The following is a 19,648-nucleotide window of genomic DNA, read 5'->3' on the forward strand; positions in this document are numbered from 1 at the left end:
TATAACTCAAGTTATGCTCCTTTGAAGTGGACATGGTCGCTGGCATAGTCGCTAGCGTTAATGGAAAACGTGAGTCCCGATAATGCTAGCGACCAGGGGCTTAATATTTTCAGGTTCTGGAGCTCAAAATCACTGTCCACCCCATACTATTATATATTGTTGGAAAGCTCTGGATGTCTACGTTCCAACGCTATTAGAAGTGCATCATTTGGAGCTGTACAACTCGAGTTACACTTCTTGGAAGGTGAAGAGGTCAGTTGGCCTTACTACAGGTTGATACCATGTTCATCTTTGCACTTTCGGGGCAGGTTTTCTACCTCCAATTTAGTGTCAACCATGTAGTGCCATATATGCTTGAAAAGTGCTGGAATCCTACTTTCCAATGCCACTGGAATCACTTCATTTGGAGCTTTGGGGCTCAAGTTATGCGTGTTTGAAGAAGGCATGGTTAGGCTGCCAGGTGGGACTTTTGCCCACGTTAACTACCACGTTAACTTAGTTAACGTGGAAGTTAACGTGGGTCTTTTTTTGCCTCGCCAACGTTAGTGGCACTCAATTTTTCCACTAACGTTGGCATCTCCCTTTCTTTCCACGTTAACTACCACGTTAACTTAGTTAACGTGGCTGTTAACATGGGTCTTTTTGCTTCGCCAACGTTAGTGACACTCACTTTTTCCACTAACGTTGGCATATACCCCTTTCGTAAGCGTTATTGGGACTCACCTTTCCCATTAACGTTGCTTGGTGCCTTTTGTCCCTACGTTAGAGTTCACGTTAGTGTAGCTAACATGACTCTTAACGTGGGTCTTCCTTGTTAACGTTCCATGCTCTCCTTCTTCAAAGTTAATGCCACTAACTTTTCTCACTAACGTTGGGGCTTTCCTTCCTTCCACGTTAGTGCCCACGTTAGTGTAACTAATGTAGCCACTAACGTGGCTCTTCTCTTCTTCTTTTGGCCTGAAATTAATCAAACAAAGTGCATCAAAGTCTTGCTTTTAATCATGGGAACATGCATCATCCAATTTATCATTCAATTTATGCATAATTCTCATGAAATCATTCAAAATTCACAATGTTTGCTTGAATCATGGTATGATTGCATTTTCACCCAAATACTTGCCTATTTCCTACGAAAATGCATGAAACCAACCTAAAGCATACAAAAAATGGCTAGTAAAACTAGCCAAGATGCCCTGGCATCACAACACCAAACTTAAAGCTTGCTTATCCCCAAGCAAGAAAAGAACTATGCATAAAGAATTCTCTTTAATTGGAATGTATTGAAGAATTGCTTATGATGCCTTAGTGGGTGAAGTGAATAAGTGACAGTGGGGTGAACTCTAATTTGTATGCTTATGCAAAGATTCCAGTGCTCATTAGTCCTCACATTTTGGAAGTCTTAGATCTTAGGACTTTCATTCAAATGGTATTATGGAATCCTCTTTATAGATTGTCACCTTGAAGCAGCACTTATTTTCTAGCATTTTTCTTTTCTTTTTTTTTGGTATCTTGGCCTCGACTCTAGGTGTCATGTATCAAAGCGGCTTTTTAAGATAAGCTTTCAATTAATACTCCCAAACCAGTTGGTCTAAGGTATTAGGTGTTGAAGCACCCCTTAGGATTTACTTGCTCAAGCCTCTCTCTTTGATGCAAATCCATCACAAGCATTTAACTAGGACAATAACTCTTTGAGTTCTTGTTTCTTTCTTTTTTTTTTCTTCCTAGTAATTGATGCTCAGAGCCTTGGGCTTGTTCTTTGTTTTTCTTTTTCTTTTGTTTTCTTTTGTTACTGCTTCTTGGATTAATAGATGTTTGAGAAATTCCCTAATACTTCTCTAAATTTCATTTCCTGTCTATGAGCTCCCATGCAAGTTTTCACAAACATGCAACCTCAATACACAATCATACAATCAGAACCTCCACTCCTCTTAATCTTTTGCTTGCCCCATGATTTATAAAATTTTTCAATATTTTCCTTTCAAAAGAATGATTTCTTTGTTGCATTCTTTAAAGAGATTGGGTGCAAGTAAAACTCAAGATGATAATCATGATATCATAGCAACATGTTACAAATCAAATATCAAATTATGCTTATTCACAAGGAGTAATCACACATGCATACAAAGAAAATAGAAGATAATCATGCAATTTAAAGTGCTGGAAATAAGTAAGAGGAGAAAAGAACTTTACCACCTTGTAGTTTATCTTCATTGTTGTTGCCTTTTTCCTCCTATTCTTTCCCTTCCCCCACCAAACTTAGAATGCTTGCTTATACTCAAGCAATAATTAAAACAGTGGTGATGGGGTCTATGATGGATCATGAATATCTTAGAATGAAGTGTGAGTATGCATGTGTTTCAGCAAGCCAGATTAAGGATACAATAAAGGCACAAGAGATACAAACAGAGACATTTTGATTGCATTAATAAGTAGTGTGCTTGTACCTTGCATGAAAAATAAGTGGCAACACCAAACTTAGTGTGACACTCTCAATTTAGAATGTTGCAAGTACCCAGTGAAGATTGAAAATGAAATTGTTGCATGGCAACACCAAACTTAGAATGCAATCATATGCCAAATTATTGAAAGTAAACTAAGCAAGGAAAGAAAATGTTACCTACGGTTGGGTTGCCTCCCAACAAGTGCTCTTTTAATGTCATTAGCTTGACATGTTGTTCATGACTTTCTTCCTCTTCTTCCAGTTTGTTAAGAGGAATGACCTCAAGAGGAAAGAGGAGCCAGTTAATGCCCCTTGTTTAGAGTGCCTCTCCCCAGCAAGCTTTCTTTTGTTGTTAGCTTGAGTAGACTTGCTTGTTGGGGTAGGGGAGGGATGGCTTTTGGTTGACCTTTTCTTCTTCATTGATATTGTCCTTCTTTTCTTGGTCACCATCCTCTTTTTGGTGCTTTTGTTGATTGCCTTCACCACCTTGATTTCAGGACTTGGGTGTTGTTTGATGGTTGGAGCATTCTCTTCATCTAGTGCTTCTTGAATTGGTGGTTCAATGAACTCACCCTTTATGCAACTTTCTTTTTCATTGGAGTGTGGGCTCCCTTGATTGACTTCCTCCCTTGTTCTTGACCGTTGAATGCACTCCTCTGTTTCTGGAGAGAGTGAAGTGCTCTCTCTTTGTAATTTCAGCTCTTCAATGAATTGTTCTTCAGAATAGAGTTGTGCATTCTGTCTCAATTTTCTTCATGGTCCCTTTCTGCTATTTTCTCCTCTTCGATTGTCTTCATTATTTTTAAAAGGAGGAGTTCTATCCTAGTGAGTATATCTTCTTCTCTACTTCTTTTGATTTCTTCAAGAATGAGTTCCATCCTAGCAAGTCTATCTAAAGGAGGTTGGGTAGGTTGTAATGGTTGGTTGTTTTATGGTTATGTGTTCTGAAAGTGGTATGAGTCTTGTGGGTAGTGGATTGAGTTTTGTGGATAATGAAATGAATTGTATGGATTTGGGATAGACCTTTATGCTGAGGCATACTCAAATGATGAAGAATTTAGGCATGTAAAACTTGGAGGTGAGGTTGTATAATTGAGAGGTGATGGCTCTTGATGAATGGGGTATGAATGAGTGAAATTTCTTTGGTTCTGATCTCCCCAGGCACAGCTTGAGTAGTGCTCAAAGTCATCAAAATATGAACAATTTTGTGGCTCTGGAAAGTACCCCATTTCATGTTTTTGATACTCCCACCCACCATGAGCATAGTAAAGTGGATCATTCTGTGGTGGTAGAGAGTTTCCGATGAAATTTGATTGACTACCATATGATGGATGCTCCTTTCTTTCTTGCAGAAAGCTTTGTCTCAAACAATAATCTCCAAAAGAAATTGGAATCTCCATTGTCACAGATGAGGAAATTCCCAGTGAGGCAATATCACAAACAGTTAATTAGCAAAAGAAAATAAAGAAACAAAAGAAAACAAAAACAAAACAAGTGTCTAATCTAGTAAATCAATCAACATGTAGTTTGTTAATCACAATTAATCCCCGGCAACGGCGCCTTAAACTTGATGCGTGAAAACTTGTCTCTCAACAAATTTCCCTTCGGCAAGTATACCGAATTGTCGTCAAGTAATAACTCACAAAAGAGTGAGTTCGAATCCCACAGAGATTAACGGATTAAGCAATCAATGGTTAATTGATTATCCTAGTTAGACGAATCATATTGGAGTGATAAGTAACAAGGAAATGTAAATGGCATAAAAGTAAAGAAAGCAATAAAGTGCAGAAAAGTAAAATCTCAAGAAAAGTAAATGTAAGAACTAAAAATAAAATGAACATTGGGATCAAGAGATATTGCAATCCTCCGGATCAAGTTCATTCTCATCTCTTCCTCAATCAATGCATTCAATGATCTCCTTGGCAATCTTAAGTGATTGGATCCCAATTCCTTCGCAATCCAATCTCTCTAAGCTTGAACAATTGCCCAATTCCTTGATTTAATTGCTCATGAGAAGAGATGAAGTTTGGTCACTGATTATACCACACACATTCATAGGTCAAAGTACTGGGAGAATTACATGTCACTATATCCGCCCAACCCCCAACCTAATCCAATGTGAGAGAGCGTTTCTAGAATGATTTCCTCATTCCTCTTCCAAGGTTCTGAGAAAATCCAAGTATGAGCAATTTCTCTTCCAAGACAATTACCTAATTGGATGAAGATCGAAAGCTCTCTAGTAAAATCAAGAGAAAAGAAAGAAGAAGAAGAATAAGAACTACAATTGATCTATTGAATCACAATAGAGCTCTCTAACCCAATGAAAAGAGTTAGTTGATCATTGCTCTACCAAAATAGAAAAGAAGAAAGTGCAGAAAAGTAAAGATGAAGATTAAAACTAACATTGAAACTTCCAAATTCATAAGTGAAAAGTACAAAGAAAAGAAGAGAAGGAAAAGTGTGTGAGGGGAGGGAGTCCGAAGACCCCACTTCAATCCCCAATTTTCCAGCCTCCGTCCAACCCCCTCTTTTTGAATGTACAAACTAAGGCCTTTATCTAGGCTCTCCTAAATTACAAAATGAAATTAAAAGTAAATTACAATTAAATGAAAATCCCTATTCTAGATGCTTCTTGTGGCCTTGATTGGTTGACACTTGTGGGCTTGCTTCCTTGAGGTTGGGTGGTCCTTGAAAGAGAAGTGAATCAAGTTGAGGTCCAGGTGCTAAAGTTAGTGCTAAAGTTAGCCACACTAACGCTACAAGTGTGGCGTTAGTGCTAAAGTTATTGTGGCTAACATTGCACTTGCTGCCCAGTTGGTATTTTTGGGGCTTAAAAGATGCCTCTTGTTTGTGCTCCAATTTCATGCTCACTTTAGAGTATTATATATCGTTGGAAAGTTCTGAATGTTAGCTTTCTAACGCAACTGGAATCATCTCAATTGGATCTCTATAACTCAAGTTATGCTTCTTTGAAGTGGTCATGGTCGCTGGCATAGTCGCTAGGGTTAATGGAAAACGTGTGTCCCGATAACGCTAGCGACCAAGGGCTTAATATTTCCAGGTTCTGGAGCTCAAAATCACTGTCCACCACATACTATTATATATTGTTGGAATGCTCTGGATGTCTACTTTCCAACGCCTTTAGAAGCACATCATTTGGAGCTCTACAACTCGAGTTACACTTCTTGAAAAGTGAAAAGGTCAGTTGGCCTTACTACAGGTTGATACCATGTTCATCTTTGCACTTTTGAGGCAGGTTTTCTACCTCAAATTTAGTGTCAACCATGTAGTGCCATATATGCTTGAAAAGCTCTGGAATACTACTTTCCAATGCCATTGAAATCACCTCATTTGGCGCTTTGTGGCTCAAGTTATGCGTGTTTGAAGAAGGCATGGTCAGGCTGCCAGGTGGGACTTTTGCCCACGTTAACTACCACGTTAACTTAGTTAACATGGAAGTTAACGTGGGTCTTTTTTTGCCTCGCCAACGTTAGTGGCACTCACTTTTTCCACTAATGTTGGCATCTCCCTTTCCTTCCACGTTAACTACCACATTAACTTAGTTAACGTGGCTGTTAACGTGGGTCTTTTTACTTCGCCAACGTTAGTGACACTCACTTTTTCCACTAACGTTGGCATATACCCCTTTCACAAGTGTTATTGGGACTCACCTTTCCCATTAACGTTGATTGGTGCCTTTTGTCCCTACGTTAGGGTTCAGGTTAGTGTAGCTAACGTGACTCTTAACGTGGGTCTTCCTTGCTAACGTTTCATGCTCTCCTTCTTCAAAGTTAATGCCACTAACTTTTCTCACTAACGTTGGGGCTTTTCTTCCTTCCACGTTAGTGCCCACGTTAGTGTAACTAACGTAGCCACTAACGTGGCTCTTCTCTTCTTCTTTTGGCCTGAAATCAATCAAACAAAGTGCATCAAAGTCTTGCTCTTAATCATGGGAACATGCATCATCCAATTTATCATTCAATTTATGCATAATTCTCATGAAATCATTCAAAATTCACAATATTTGCTTGAATCATGGTATGATTGCATTTTCACCCAAATACTTGCCTATTTCCTACGAAAATGCATGAAACCAACCTAAAGCATACAAAAAATGGATAGTAAAAATAGCCAAGATGCCCTAGCATCAACCCTCATTGTCATTATGTCATCCTTAAGCTAGAACTTCTTTTTAGACAAGCTCGATAACGCAATCATGAAGAACCTAGTTTTTGAACCGTATCGGTTAGGAGTTTTGATTCTAGTTTTCGTAAATAGTCTCAGTTTGACGAACTGGACTCGATTCATGAGAGAAGAGAGATAATAGGATAATATTATCATTATATTAGTATTAGAAGCTTCTTGAATGATATTATAAGGTTACCTAGTCAGTTATAGTCAAAAACCAAAAATCGGTTTAACCAGGTTCACGGTTTACTAGTGCAGCTTAGCACCAGCACTCTCTGATGAATTTAGCAATGCTAAGGCCTCATTATACATTTTTTATTCTCATAATAAATATGTTACTAGTGTCATTTATGTTAGTAGCTCAAAAAATAAGTTTTAGAGATGTTTTTACAAGTGTTCCGATACACCTAGTTTTAGTAGTTGTACACCAGAGATATTTTAATATTATTTTAACCCACCTCCAATCCAACCAATCACAAATCACCCTACATCCCCAAGACCTCCAAGGCTGTCTCATTTAATCATTTTGGCCAAAAATAACAAGAGAGAAAAGAGAGAAACTTTCATGAACACTTAATCTTCAAAGCTTGATTTCTTCTGAACTAAAACTTAAATCAAAACTCTGATTTTACCAAAATGATCCTCTCTTCTTCCTCTACATAACCATATAACATATTAAGGCTGGAAATAAGGTGAGATGGCTGTCTGCCTCCCTCTTCAATTCGGTTTTCAAGGAAACATTCTTAAACATGTGTTTTCTTGATGTTCTTTTTGGGGAATCAAGCTAAACTTGACTTGAAGGCCAAGAAACATTAATTTCTAGCAAGTCTAAGGTGATATATCCCTTCCTAACGTGATGAGGGAGATTTGGTCAGTTGAGGGTTTGTGAATTTAAAGTTGTTCTTGATGTGATTTAGGAGGAAAAAGTGCTTAAGGACCACCTGAAAGTATAACCGAATTTGGAGCAGTAAAACCAGGTAGGGTTCGACGAAATTAATCTTGATTGATTGTCTTTGAGTTGTGTGATTATGATATGGTTTGGCTGTGCTTGAAATTGATGGTTTATATGAGTGATTCTTGTTGAAATTTTGGTGAAAATTTGATGAAATTTGATGATATTCAACTTTGAATTTATGTCCTTCATTGCTGCTGAAAAATGAAACCCTAGGCCTTAAATTCGGGTTGAATTTGTGTTAAAATCATGTGGAAAAGATGGGGTTTTAGTCGCTGGAAATTTATTATGAATCATAGTAAAAATCGGTTGCTGAAAAGATTGAAAAACGGGTAAAAATAGAGAAAGAATCTGAAGAATTTACAAAGAACACGAAGAACACTTTGAGTGTGATGAAGAACATTGAAGAACACCTTTTAGATCTTAAAAAGGTCAAGGTTGTAATTATTTTGGTGTTTGAGGGGTTATTTGGTAATTTTTGAAAGTTAGGGTGGTTAAAGTAGAAATATTAAAAGTTACGGGTGGTAAAAAGTGAATTTTAAAGATTAAAAGTTAAAGTAGGATAATTTTTGAAAATTTAATGATAAAATAATAAATAATAATAAAATAATAAATAATAATATTTAATTAAAAATAATAAAGTAATACGAAAAAGGCAGTTTTTTGTAAAAGCTTTAGAAAGACAATTTTAAGCGCAGAATCTCATAATTACCTTCATAAAACACTTAGGGAACGGTAAAAGCATATTAGTGAGGCAAAGATAAAACAAAGATAAAAGTTGAAGAAAAGATAAAAATCGAAGAAAAAGTCTGTAAAGTTTTAATGACAGAAAAATAGACAAAGATTAGTGAACGTTCTAGGGCAATATAGTTAGTCCTTGAGTTGCGACTAGCGTTAGGTATTATATGAAAATTTTAACTATTTCAGTATAGACTTAATGAACCTATACTTGGGACAGGCTAACTATTCATTCCGAAATTTACACAAGCCTTAAATACAAACATTAAACAGAGAAATCAGAGCAGAATAAAGTAACACAGAGAACAGAGTATGCAGAGTAAAGTAAAGAGATAAAGAAAAAAAAGAGTAATATAGATACAGAGGAAAGAGTAATCAGAGAAAAATAAAAAGATACAGAGAACAGAGTAACCAGAGCAGAGTAAAGAGATACAGAGAAAAGAGATACTAGAACAGAGCAAAGAGATAAAAGAGATGAGTAATACAATAGAGAGATGTTTGTTTTATGTACATTTGTTGCTTGAGGCAACCCAAGAGAGGTTTGTTTATTCATTTGTTGCATTACGACAACTCCAGAATTATTTATATGTTCATCTGCTACATTGAGGCAGTCAGATAAATAGTGGTACGACCACAGAACGTTTTCCAGTGATACACAGCTATTGAGAGCTATACCTGCAACTGATAACCTGGGATCACTTGCAGAGTATATTAATTCATACACGGCTAGAATGTCGCACCGATAATGCAAGGATTGCTAACAGAGGACATGATTTCATACACGGTTGGAATGCCGCCACCTATAAGACAGAGTCTACTTACAGAGGATATGACGCATACGTCAGTTAGTGAGAACTGTACCTATGCTGACTAGAAAACCATACCCATTTCTACTACTTCGGGTTACATCGGGAGCAGGTAGAAACCGACAAATGAGCTCATTACCTGCACTAGGGCTAGAGATGCATCATACTTGGTTGTGCATTTCCTCTGTTATGGTTGTTGTATGAATGTATGCGGCCTTGATTGTATTCTATTCTCTGTGTTTGTGTTATTTTCTTGTATTCTGCTGTTCATGTTATGCTATTTACTTTCTCTATCTTCTCTCTTTATTTGCTAAACAACATAGAATTAGTTAATGTAACTAATAACCCCGGCCCTACTAGGAACTCCCCAGTTCTTACCCCTTTTTCTCTCCCTTTCCCCTCCAGATGGAAGCAAGAGCATCCTTCCGTAGTCCACTGATGATTGTTCTGCAAAAGGGTTCTGCTCTGGGTAGTCTTCTGAGCCTATAGTGAACTCCGTTATCCATTTATATGTATGTACCGTGGGACCAGCCTGATGACAAGTCATCATAGACCCATTTTTCAAGCTAATTTCACTTGTTTCACTAGTCTTTATGCACTTTCTTGCATCCTAAGTATGTAATTTGGAATGAAAATGCATGACTTCTTTAAATCAAACAACCACCATTAAATTTATGCCAAATCATGAGGTTTGAGCTAAAATTAATTGATTTTTAATAAATTATAAACCTTATGAGTTTGGAGATACTTTGATTGGTTGCTTTGGTTTCTTGTAGGTGAAGAAAGGAAGAAAAGAAGAAAAACGTGGCTTAAGAAATGTGGCCATGGGAGGAGAAGTGTGGTGCAACATAGAAGGAGGAAGCAAACACTGCTCTTCACAAGAGCACACTGCTCTCCAAGAGAGCAGCATAATGAACCAAGCCTCCAAAATATCACTGCCCTGCCCACAATAAGAGCGGAGCACAATTCTATGCCAAGGACCAAAGGAAGCAAAAATTCTGCCCTGCCCTCCTCAAGAGCAATATCGGGCTTCCATGAAAAATAATTCAAAGGAAATTGTCTCCAAGTGCAACCCATGGGTTTCGAACCCAAGAACAAGAAGGAAAGAAGGAGCGCTACTCACAAGGGAAAATGAGCCACACTTGGCTAAAAGGCTACCACCAAGTTTTGAACACAAGACCTTGGGGAAGCAAGGAACTAGACGTTACTTTGGTGCCAAGAAAACCAAGGAAAAAGGGGCAGCACACAAGCACGCACGGCCAGGAGCATCACGCGCAGCATTGGACGCACGGAAGGCAAGCATGCACGCACACTGCCCTGCTCTCCGCAAGGGCAGGGCAGCATCTTGAACGCCTATCACACGCTAAGCACGCACGAGGCCACATGCTAGATTTCCCTGCTCTGCTCTCCACAAGAGCAGAGCAGCCTCCTGGAGCCAACTTCTTCATGGGCTGAAAATTGGATTAAAAATCCAATTTAATTCATTTCTTCACCAAATCAAAAGCCCATCCAAATTCCAAAATCCAAGAATAGAAAGTGTATAAATAGGAGATAGTTTGATGTAATTAAGACTTTTCTTTAGATTTTTGAATGTTTACATTTTGAGACTTCATTTCCTTTGAGAGCTTTGAACTGAGATCTGAGAGAATTGGGAAGGAGAATTGATCTCTCTTCTTCCTTGTTCTTGCTTGAGCACTTTTTACTTTTCTTGCTTTGAGTCTTGAGTGTGAAGAATTGAGGAATTTCTGTCTCAATCTCCATTTAAGACCTCTTGGATTTTCCTACTGCATAATTGAGCTAAATTTCATTTTCTTACTACTGCTGAGCTAAATTTCTTTTCCTTACTGCTGAAATCTTTAATTTCTTGTTAATTGCTTTGTGAACTTGGATCTGGGAAGGCAATTGAGATCTAGACTTTGCTATCTAGTCTCTGGAGTCCTGAGATCCAATTTTCCTTTTGGTTCTTCTGTTGAACCACTGCTGCAATTAAATTTCCATTTATGTTTGAGATCTAGTCAATTTCAATTCATCTCTTGCTTTGATAATTGCTACAAGTTAATTTCCCTTGCTTAAATTCTGAATTCCCAGTCCTCAAATCCCTTTTCCATTCAAGCAATTTATATTTCTTGCACTTTATGTTACTACAATTTATATTTCTTGCACTTTAAGTTTCTGTCATTTAATTTCTTGTTCTTTAAGATTCAGCACCTTTACTTTCAGTTCTCTTTAATTTCTGCAATTCATCCCTCTCCCTTTACATTTCCTACTATTTGCTTACTATTGGATACAAAATCACTCAACCCATACTTGATTCGCTTGACTAAATCAACCACTGAACTAAAATTGCTCAATCCTTCAATCCCTGTGGGATCGACCTCACTCATGTGAGTTATTATTACTTGATGCGACCCGGTACACTTGCCGGTGAGTTTTGTGTTGGATCGTTTTTCACACATCAAGTTTTTGGCGCCGTTGCCGGGGATTGAATTAGATTGACAATGATTAAGTAAGGTGGTGGTCTAGATTAAGCATTTTTTTTCTTTTTAACTAAACACATTAACTGTTTGACACATTGTGTCACCTAACCCTCTAACCACATTCTAGCATTAGAATGTCCATGTTTCATTTAGTTTGTTTGTGATTCTTGCAAGTCATGGAGGCTGAGGTGCGTGAAGAGGGAGTGAGCAACAATACCCAGCCTGCAAGAAGGGTGTTGGCCTCTTACACTATCCCCAATGCAAAAAACTGCGGGAGCAGCATACTCACTCCCAACGTTCATGCAAATAATTTTGAGTTGAAGCCTCAACTTATCACTCTGGTGCAGAACAATTGCTCCTATGGAGGAAGTCCACTTGAAGATCCAAACCAACACTTATCCATCTTCCTCAGGATTTGTGAAACTGTCAAAACAAGTGGTGTACATCCAGACATCTACAAGCTACTGCTGTTTCCATTCTCTCTGAAGGATAAGGCCACTCAATGGCTAGAGACATTTCCCAAAGAAAGCATCAATAATTGGGAAGACTTAGTGAGCAAATTCCTAGCCAAGTTCTATCCTCCCCAAAGGATTATCAAGCTGAAAACAGAGGTGCAAACATTCATTCAAATGGATGGAGAGTCGCTGTATGATGCCTGGGAGAGATACAAGGCCTTAATCAGAAAATGTCCCCCAGAAATGTTTAGTGAGTGGGATAGACTCCAAAACTTCTATGAAGGGTTGACCCAGAAAGCTCAAGAAGCATTAGATCATTCAGCAGGAGGCTCATTGCAGCTAATGAAGACAGCAGAGGAAGCCCAAAAGCTCATAGAGATGGTGGCAAACAATCAATATTTCTTTGCTCATCAAAGACAACGCCAACCAGCCTAGAGAAGGGATGTGCTGGAGCTTGAAGGTGTTGACGTTCTCTTGGCACAAAACAAACAGATGCATCAACAGCTTCAGCAACAAATAGAAATGATGGCCAAGAAAATTGATGGACTGCAAGGTGTTGCAGTAAACACACAATGCCAATCTCAAACCTCACATGGGTGGAATCAATCTAAAGAAAGTTTTGGGACATTCAATTTTGAGCAACAAAGCCCTGAGCAGGTGCAATGCATGAACAACACTTCAAGTTCATTTCAACACAATTTTCATGGTGATGCACACAAGACACCCTGGAAGACTCATTCTAATTCAAGGTGGGGTGAGCATCATAATCAAGGACAAAGGGACTTCAACTTTGGCAGCCTCAGCAACACAAGCAACCATAACCATTCATCCAATAATACTAACCAATTCAAAAATTCACAAAACACATATCACCAACCCCATAATAACTCACAAAACCACCAGAATAACTATTTCACATCCACATCCTACCCACAAAGTACCCCCACAATTAATTCAAACAACTTCCAACAACAACCATCTCATTTCACACAACCACAACCAAATCCAGACTCTCAAAGAATCTCAAGTCTAGAGAAAATGATGGAGAAACTCATGAAAAATCAAGACATGGCAAGACATGATCAGGAAGCTGCAAGGAAAGATCAGGCCCTGGCATTCAAAAATCAAGAAGCCTCAATCAGAAACCTTGAGAGACACATGGGGCAAATGGCTAAACAAATTTCAGAAATGGATAAGAAGAGAGCAAATGCCTTCCCCAATGTCACTGAAGAATACCCAAGAGACAAAGGAAAAGCCACAAAATGGGAGGAGTGCAAAGCAATCACAGTGGAAAGTGAGAAGACTATGAAGAAGGAAGCCATCAATCAGGACAATCACAACAGAGAAGTTCCACAAGAAGAGACAGAAGGGAAAAGTAAAGAGGATCAAGAAACCAAAAATGCACAAATTTTAAAGGGATACAAGAACACCCTTGAATCACAACTACAAGAGAAGAGGGAAGGAGTGAATCCTTGTGTCCCCAAACTTCCATACCCTCAGAGGTTTAAAAAAGAAAATGAGAATAAGCAATACTCAAAATTTCTGGACATATTCAAAACACTCAGCATCAATATTCCTTTCTTGGAAGCACTTGAACAGATGCCATGATATGCCAAATTCATGAAGGAAGTGTTGACAAAGAAAAGATCCCTGAAGGAAGAATATATTGTTGAGATGACAAAGGAATGTAGTGCTATCCTCCAAAGAGAGTTGCCAGAGAAGAAAGATGATCCTGGGACTTTTTACATACCTTGCACCATAGGAAACATAACAATTGAAAAGTCATTCTGTGACCTCGGTGCAAGCATAAACTTGATGCCTTTGTCTCTAATGAGGAAACTTCAAATTTCTGAGCTGAAGTCCACACAAATAGTTCTCCAAATGGCTGACAAATCCACTAAGCAAGCACTGGGAGTTGTGGAGAATGTGTTGGTAAAAGTGGGAAAATTCTTTCTCCCTACTGACTTTGTTATCTCAGATATAGATGAGGACCCTAACACTCCCATCATCCTGGGAAGGCCTTTCCTAGCTACGGGCAGAGCATTGATAGATGTTGAAAAAGGGGAATTGTTGCTGAGAGTGCATGATGAACATCTAGCATTCCATGTTTTTAAAACCTTGCATGAACCCATTCAAGAAAAAGATTTTATGAAGGATAAGGCCAGATATCAAAGTTTGAAGGAGGCAGTCAATGAGTTAACTCCAAGACTTCTAAATCGATGCTTGAAAGCAGTAGAGATGGTGCAACAAACCAAAGAAGTCAAGGAGGAACTAGATCCAAAACCCCCAGATGAGAAATTCAACATCCTAGATAAAGAACCACCAAGGCAGGGAGTATCTCTTGAGAAAGAAAAGAAGAAGAGGCCAAGAGGATGGAGAAATAAGAAGATCCCTACTGAAGGCTTTTCACCAGGGGATAAAGTGGTGTTAAACACCCAACCAATGAAGGTGTCTCCATAATCATCTGAATACTACACTGTGAACCGGGTCCTTTCACTTGAACGCCTAGAGATCATCAAAGAGGAGACTGGAAGGAAGTTCACAGTAAGAGGAGAAAAGCTGAGGCATTATGATTTTTAGCCTCCATGAAGTAAAAATGAAAGATGTCAAGCTAGTGACAATAAAGAAGCGCTTGTTGGGAGGCAACCCAACCTGAGGTAGTTTTCTTTTCACAGCTTTTTCAATAAAAATGTTGAATAATTGGTATGCATTGCAAGGAGCTAAGTTTGGTGTTGCACACCAAAACAATTTAAGGGAGAATGAAGGATTCTAAGTTTGGTGTTCCACCAAAATTCATTTAAAAGAACATTCTCACTTTCTGCATAATGCTAGCTCCAAGCAATCAGACAAATTATTCAACTACTTAACTGCTTTTTAGCTTTAATTCCACAACCTTTAGCAAGGACACAAGGTTTCACATATGGTTAACTTGTTGCATCAGAGGCAGTGGCAAGCAATTAAGTTTGGTGTTCCCACACCAAAATAAATCCAAGAGCCACACTCAATTTAGGCATACTAACCATGCACTTAAGGGCTTGAGAAGCAAGCAACTTTTGAGAATTATGCAGGACATGAGTCAACAATTGAAGATATTGTGCATCTTAACTCAAAGAGAACACAACAGAAGGAAGAATCAAAGGGCTGCAACTTCAAAGGTTGTATCTAAACTTAATCCTTGCTGCTGTGAAGTGTTTTGAATCTGGGAACCATTGTATGTCCTGCTAAAGTGTTTATCTAGTTGCAAATGGAATTGTTTGATAAGAATGCTTGTCTGCATATGTGTTTGTCATTCATTACTCAGCTTAAATTTTGTTTTGTTTCCCATATGCTTGAATAAAAGAGAATTGTTTGAATTAGAAAGTAAATATCCAATGTTGCATAAGTTAGAATGGAAGTTAATGGCGGTATATGTGTCTGATTAAATGCATAACTCATGAAATAATTGTTGCATAGTATCATTTTCATTGAAGTATGAGCTAACTTGCTGTCATAAAGGTTCCTATCAGTAAAGAAAAAAAAATCCCTTGAGAACAAAATAAAACAGAAAGAAAAAGAAGAAGAAAAAGCCAATGTGGCAAGAAAAACAAAGAATAAAGGCTGGACACCAATAGCTTGGACCCTAGGACACATGCCTGTGGTGTTCTTGTACTAGGATATTGATGAGCGGATAATTTGTACCCTTTTTGGCATTGTTTTTAGTATGTTTTTAGTAGTTTTAGTTGAGTTCTTAGTATATTTTTATTAGTTTTTAGTTAAAATTCACTTTTCTGGACTTTACGATGAGTTTGTGTGTTTTTCTGTGATTTCAGGTATTTTCTGGCTGAAATTGAGGGACCTGAGCAAAAATCTGATTCAGAGACTGAAAAGGACTGCAGATGCTGTTGGATTCTGACCTCCCTGCACTCGAAGTGGATTTTCTGGAGCTACAGAAGCCCAATTGGCGCGCTCTCAACGGCGTTGGAAAGTAGACATCCTGGGCTTTCCAGCAACATATGATAGTCCATACTTTGCCCAAGATGTGATGGCCCAAACCGGCGTTCAAAGTCACCCTCAGAAATTCCAGCGTTAAACGCCGGAACTGGCACCTAAATGGGAGTTAAACGCCCAAACTGGCATAAAAGCTGGCGTTTAACTCCAAGAAGAGTCTCTACACGAAATTGCTTCATTGCTCAGCCCAAGCACACACCAAGTGGGCCCGGAAGTGGATTTTTATGTCATTTATGCATCTCTGTAAACCTTAGGCTACTAGTTTTCTATAAATAGGACCTTTTGCTATTGTATTTGACATCTTTTGATCATGCTTTGATGATTGAACCCTCTTTGGGAGGCTGGCCATTCGGCCATGCCTAGACCTTGTTCTTATGTATTTTCAACGGTGGAGTTTCTACACACCATAGATTAAGGTGTGGAGGTCTGCTGTACCTCGAGTATTAATGCAATTACTATTGTCTTCTATTCAATTCCGTGAGATCAGAGTCTTCGTGGTATAGGCGAGAACTGATGGCGGCATTCAAGAGAATCCGGAAGGTCTAACCTTGTCTGTGGTATTCTGAGTAGGATTCAATGATTGAATGACTGTGACGTGCTTCAAACTCCTAGCAGGCGGGGCGTTAATGACAGACGCAAAAGAATCACTGGATTCTATTCTGGCCTGACCGAGAACCGACAGCTGATTAGCCATATGCTGTGACAGAGCATAGGAACATTTTCACTGAGAGGATGGGAGGTAGCCACTGACAACGGTGAAACCCTACATAAGCTTGCCATGGAAAGGAGTAAGAAGGATTGGATGAAGACAGTAGGAAAGCAGAGAGACGGAAGGGAAGGCATCTTCATACGCTTATCTGAAGTTCCTACCAATGAACTACATAAGTACCTCTATCCTTATCTTTATGTTTTATTCGTATATCACTATACCCATTTGAGTCTGCCTGACTAAGATTTACAAGGTGACCATAGCTTGCTTCATACCAACAATCTCCGTGGGATCGACCCTTACTCGCGTAAGGTTTATTACTTGGACGACCCAGTGCACTTGCTGGTTAGTTGTGCAAAGTTGTGTTTATGCCATGGTAATTGAGCACCAAGTTCTTGGGGCCATTACTAGGGATTATTTGAGTTGTGAAAAGTAGTGATCACAATTTCGCACACCAAGTTTTTGGCGCCATTGCCGGGGATTGTTTCGTGTATGGACAACTGACGGTTCATCTTGTTGCTTAGATTAGGTATTTTTCTTCAGAGTTCTTAAGAATGAATTCTAGTGTTTCAAGGTGATGTTCTTATCATCACCAAAGCTGATTGATCCTCATCAATTTAGCTCTTGAATGCAATGTCCTGCTGAAGCTTGGCTAGCTATGTCTAATTCCTTTAGACTAAAGCTTTAGACTAACATTGCATGATTCCTGGAATTCTCATTAAGAATTTTGATACCCTTATTTTCTTTTTCTACTTAATTTTCGAAAAAAAAACACAAAAAAAATTACAAAATCATAAAAACCAAAAATATTTTATGTTTCTTGTTTGAGTCTAGAGTCTCATGTTAAGTTTGGTGTCAATTGCATGTTTCTGTTCTTTTTGCATTCATGCATGTGTCTTCGTTAATCTTCAAGTTGTTCTTGATGATTTTATTACTCTGATTTTTAATTCTCTTGACTTGAGTGTTTATATGTCTCATATGCATTCTCATTTTGTTAGTGTCAGCAGTATACAAACTGCTAAGTTTGGTGTCTTGCATGCATTGTTATTTGATTTTAGTTGCATTTTGATTATTCCTCATTATTAAAATTCCAAAAATATTTTTAATTTGTGTCTTTTCAAGTCAATAATACAGAGAATTGAAGATTCAGAACATACAGCAGAGGAATTATACAGAAAAAGCTGGGCGTTCAAAACGCCCAGTGAAGAAGGACAGACTGGCGTTTAAACGCCAGCCAGGATACCTGGTTGGGCGTTTAACGCCCAAAAAGGTAGTGCATTGGGCGTTAAACGCCAGAATGTGCACCATTCTGGGCGTTTAACGCCAGGATGGCACAAGAGGGAGGATTTTTGTTTTCAAATCAATTTTTTTTTAAAGTTTTCAAAGTTTTTCAAAATCAAATCTTTTTCAAATCATATCTTTTCAATCAAATGTTTTCAAAATTAATTTCTTTCCTTTTTTTAAAGATACTTGCTATCAATTAATGATTTGATTCAACATCTCGAGTATGTTGCCTTTTCTGTTGAGAAAGGTTTAATGTTTGAATCATATCTTTTCTTGTTAGCCAAGTTTTTAATTTTCAAAAAAATCAAATCTTTTTTTAAAATGTTTTTCAAATCATATCTTCTCAATCACATCTTTTTAAAAAAAAACTAATCATATCTTCTTAACCACATCTTTTTCAAAATAGTTTTCAATCAAATCTTTTTTATTTTTAATTTCAAAATCTTTTTCAAAAATCACTTGATTTCTTTTCCACTTTCATTTTCGAAAATCAATTAGTGTTTTTCAAAAATGTTTTCAAAATCTTTTACTTAATTTTCGAAAATTACTTCCCTTCTTCTCACGTCCTTCTATTTATGGACTAACACTATTCCTTAATGCAAAATTCGAACTCCATCTTCTTTGATAAGTTCGAATTTTCTACTTCTGTCTTCTACTTTTCTGTTCTTCTGACACCTCAAGGAATCTCTATACTGTGACATAGAGGATTCCACATTTTCTTGTTCTCTTCTCTTTCATATGAGCAGGAGCAGAGACAAAGGCATTCTTGTTGAAGCTGACCCTGAACCTGAAAGGACCTTGAAGCGAAAGCTAAGAGAAGCTAAGGCACAACTCTCTGTAGAGGACCTAACAGAAATCTTCAAAGAAGAAGACATGGCAGCCGAAAACAACAACAATGCAAACAATGCAAGGAAGGTGCTGGGTGACTTTACTGCACCTACTCCTGACTTCTATGGGAGAAGCATCTCTATCCCTGCCATTGGAGCAAACAACTTTGAGCTTAAGCCTCAATTAGTTTCTCTAATGCAACAGAATTGCAAGTTTCATGGACTTCCATTGGAAGATCCTCATCAGTTTTTAGCTGAATTCTTGCAAATCTGTGACACTGTCAAGACTAATGGGGTTGACCCTGAGGTCTACAGACTTATGCTATTCCCTTTTGCTGTAAGAGACAAAGCTAGGACATGGTTGGACTCACAACCTAAAGAAAGCCTGGACTCATGGGAAAAGCTAGTCAATGCCTTCTTGGCAAAGTTCTTTCCACCTCAAAAATTGAGTAAGCTTAGAGTGGAAGTCCAAACCTTCAGACAGAAGGATGGAGAATCCCTCTATGAAGCTTGGGAAAGATACAAACAATTGATCAGAAAATGTCCTTCTGACATGCTTTTTGAATAGAGCATCATAGGTATTTTCTATGATGGTCTCTCTGAACTATCCAAGATGTCTTTGGATAGCTCTGCTGGAGGATCTCTTCATTTGAAGAAGACGCCTATAGAAGCTCAAGAGCTAATTGAAATGGTTGCAAATAACCAATTCATGTACACTTCTGAAAGGAATCCTGTGAACAATGGGGCAAATCAGAAGAAAGGAGTTCTTGAGATTGATACTCTGA

General features: G+C 38.2%; 1 non-coding gene across 1 annotated transcript; it reads right to left on the reverse strand.

Moving 5' to 3' along the window:
* Positions 1–19,314: 19,314 nt before the first annotated feature.
* Positions 19,315–19,422, reverse strand: LOC130984880 (small nucleolar RNA R71). Its single transcript, XR_009088785.1, has one exon. It is a non-coding gene; the product is annotated as a small nucleolar RNA R71 (small nucleolar RNA).
* Positions 19,423–19,648: the final 226 nt, after the last annotated feature.

The sequence above is a fragment of the Arachis stenosperma genome, chromosome 5 (assembly GCF_014773155.1).
Source record: "Arachis stenosperma cultivar V10309 chromosome 5, arast.V10309.gnm1.PFL2, whole genome shotgun sequence".
Taxonomy (NCBI): Eukaryota; Viridiplantae; Streptophyta; class Magnoliopsida; order Fabales; family Fabaceae; genus Arachis; species Arachis stenosperma.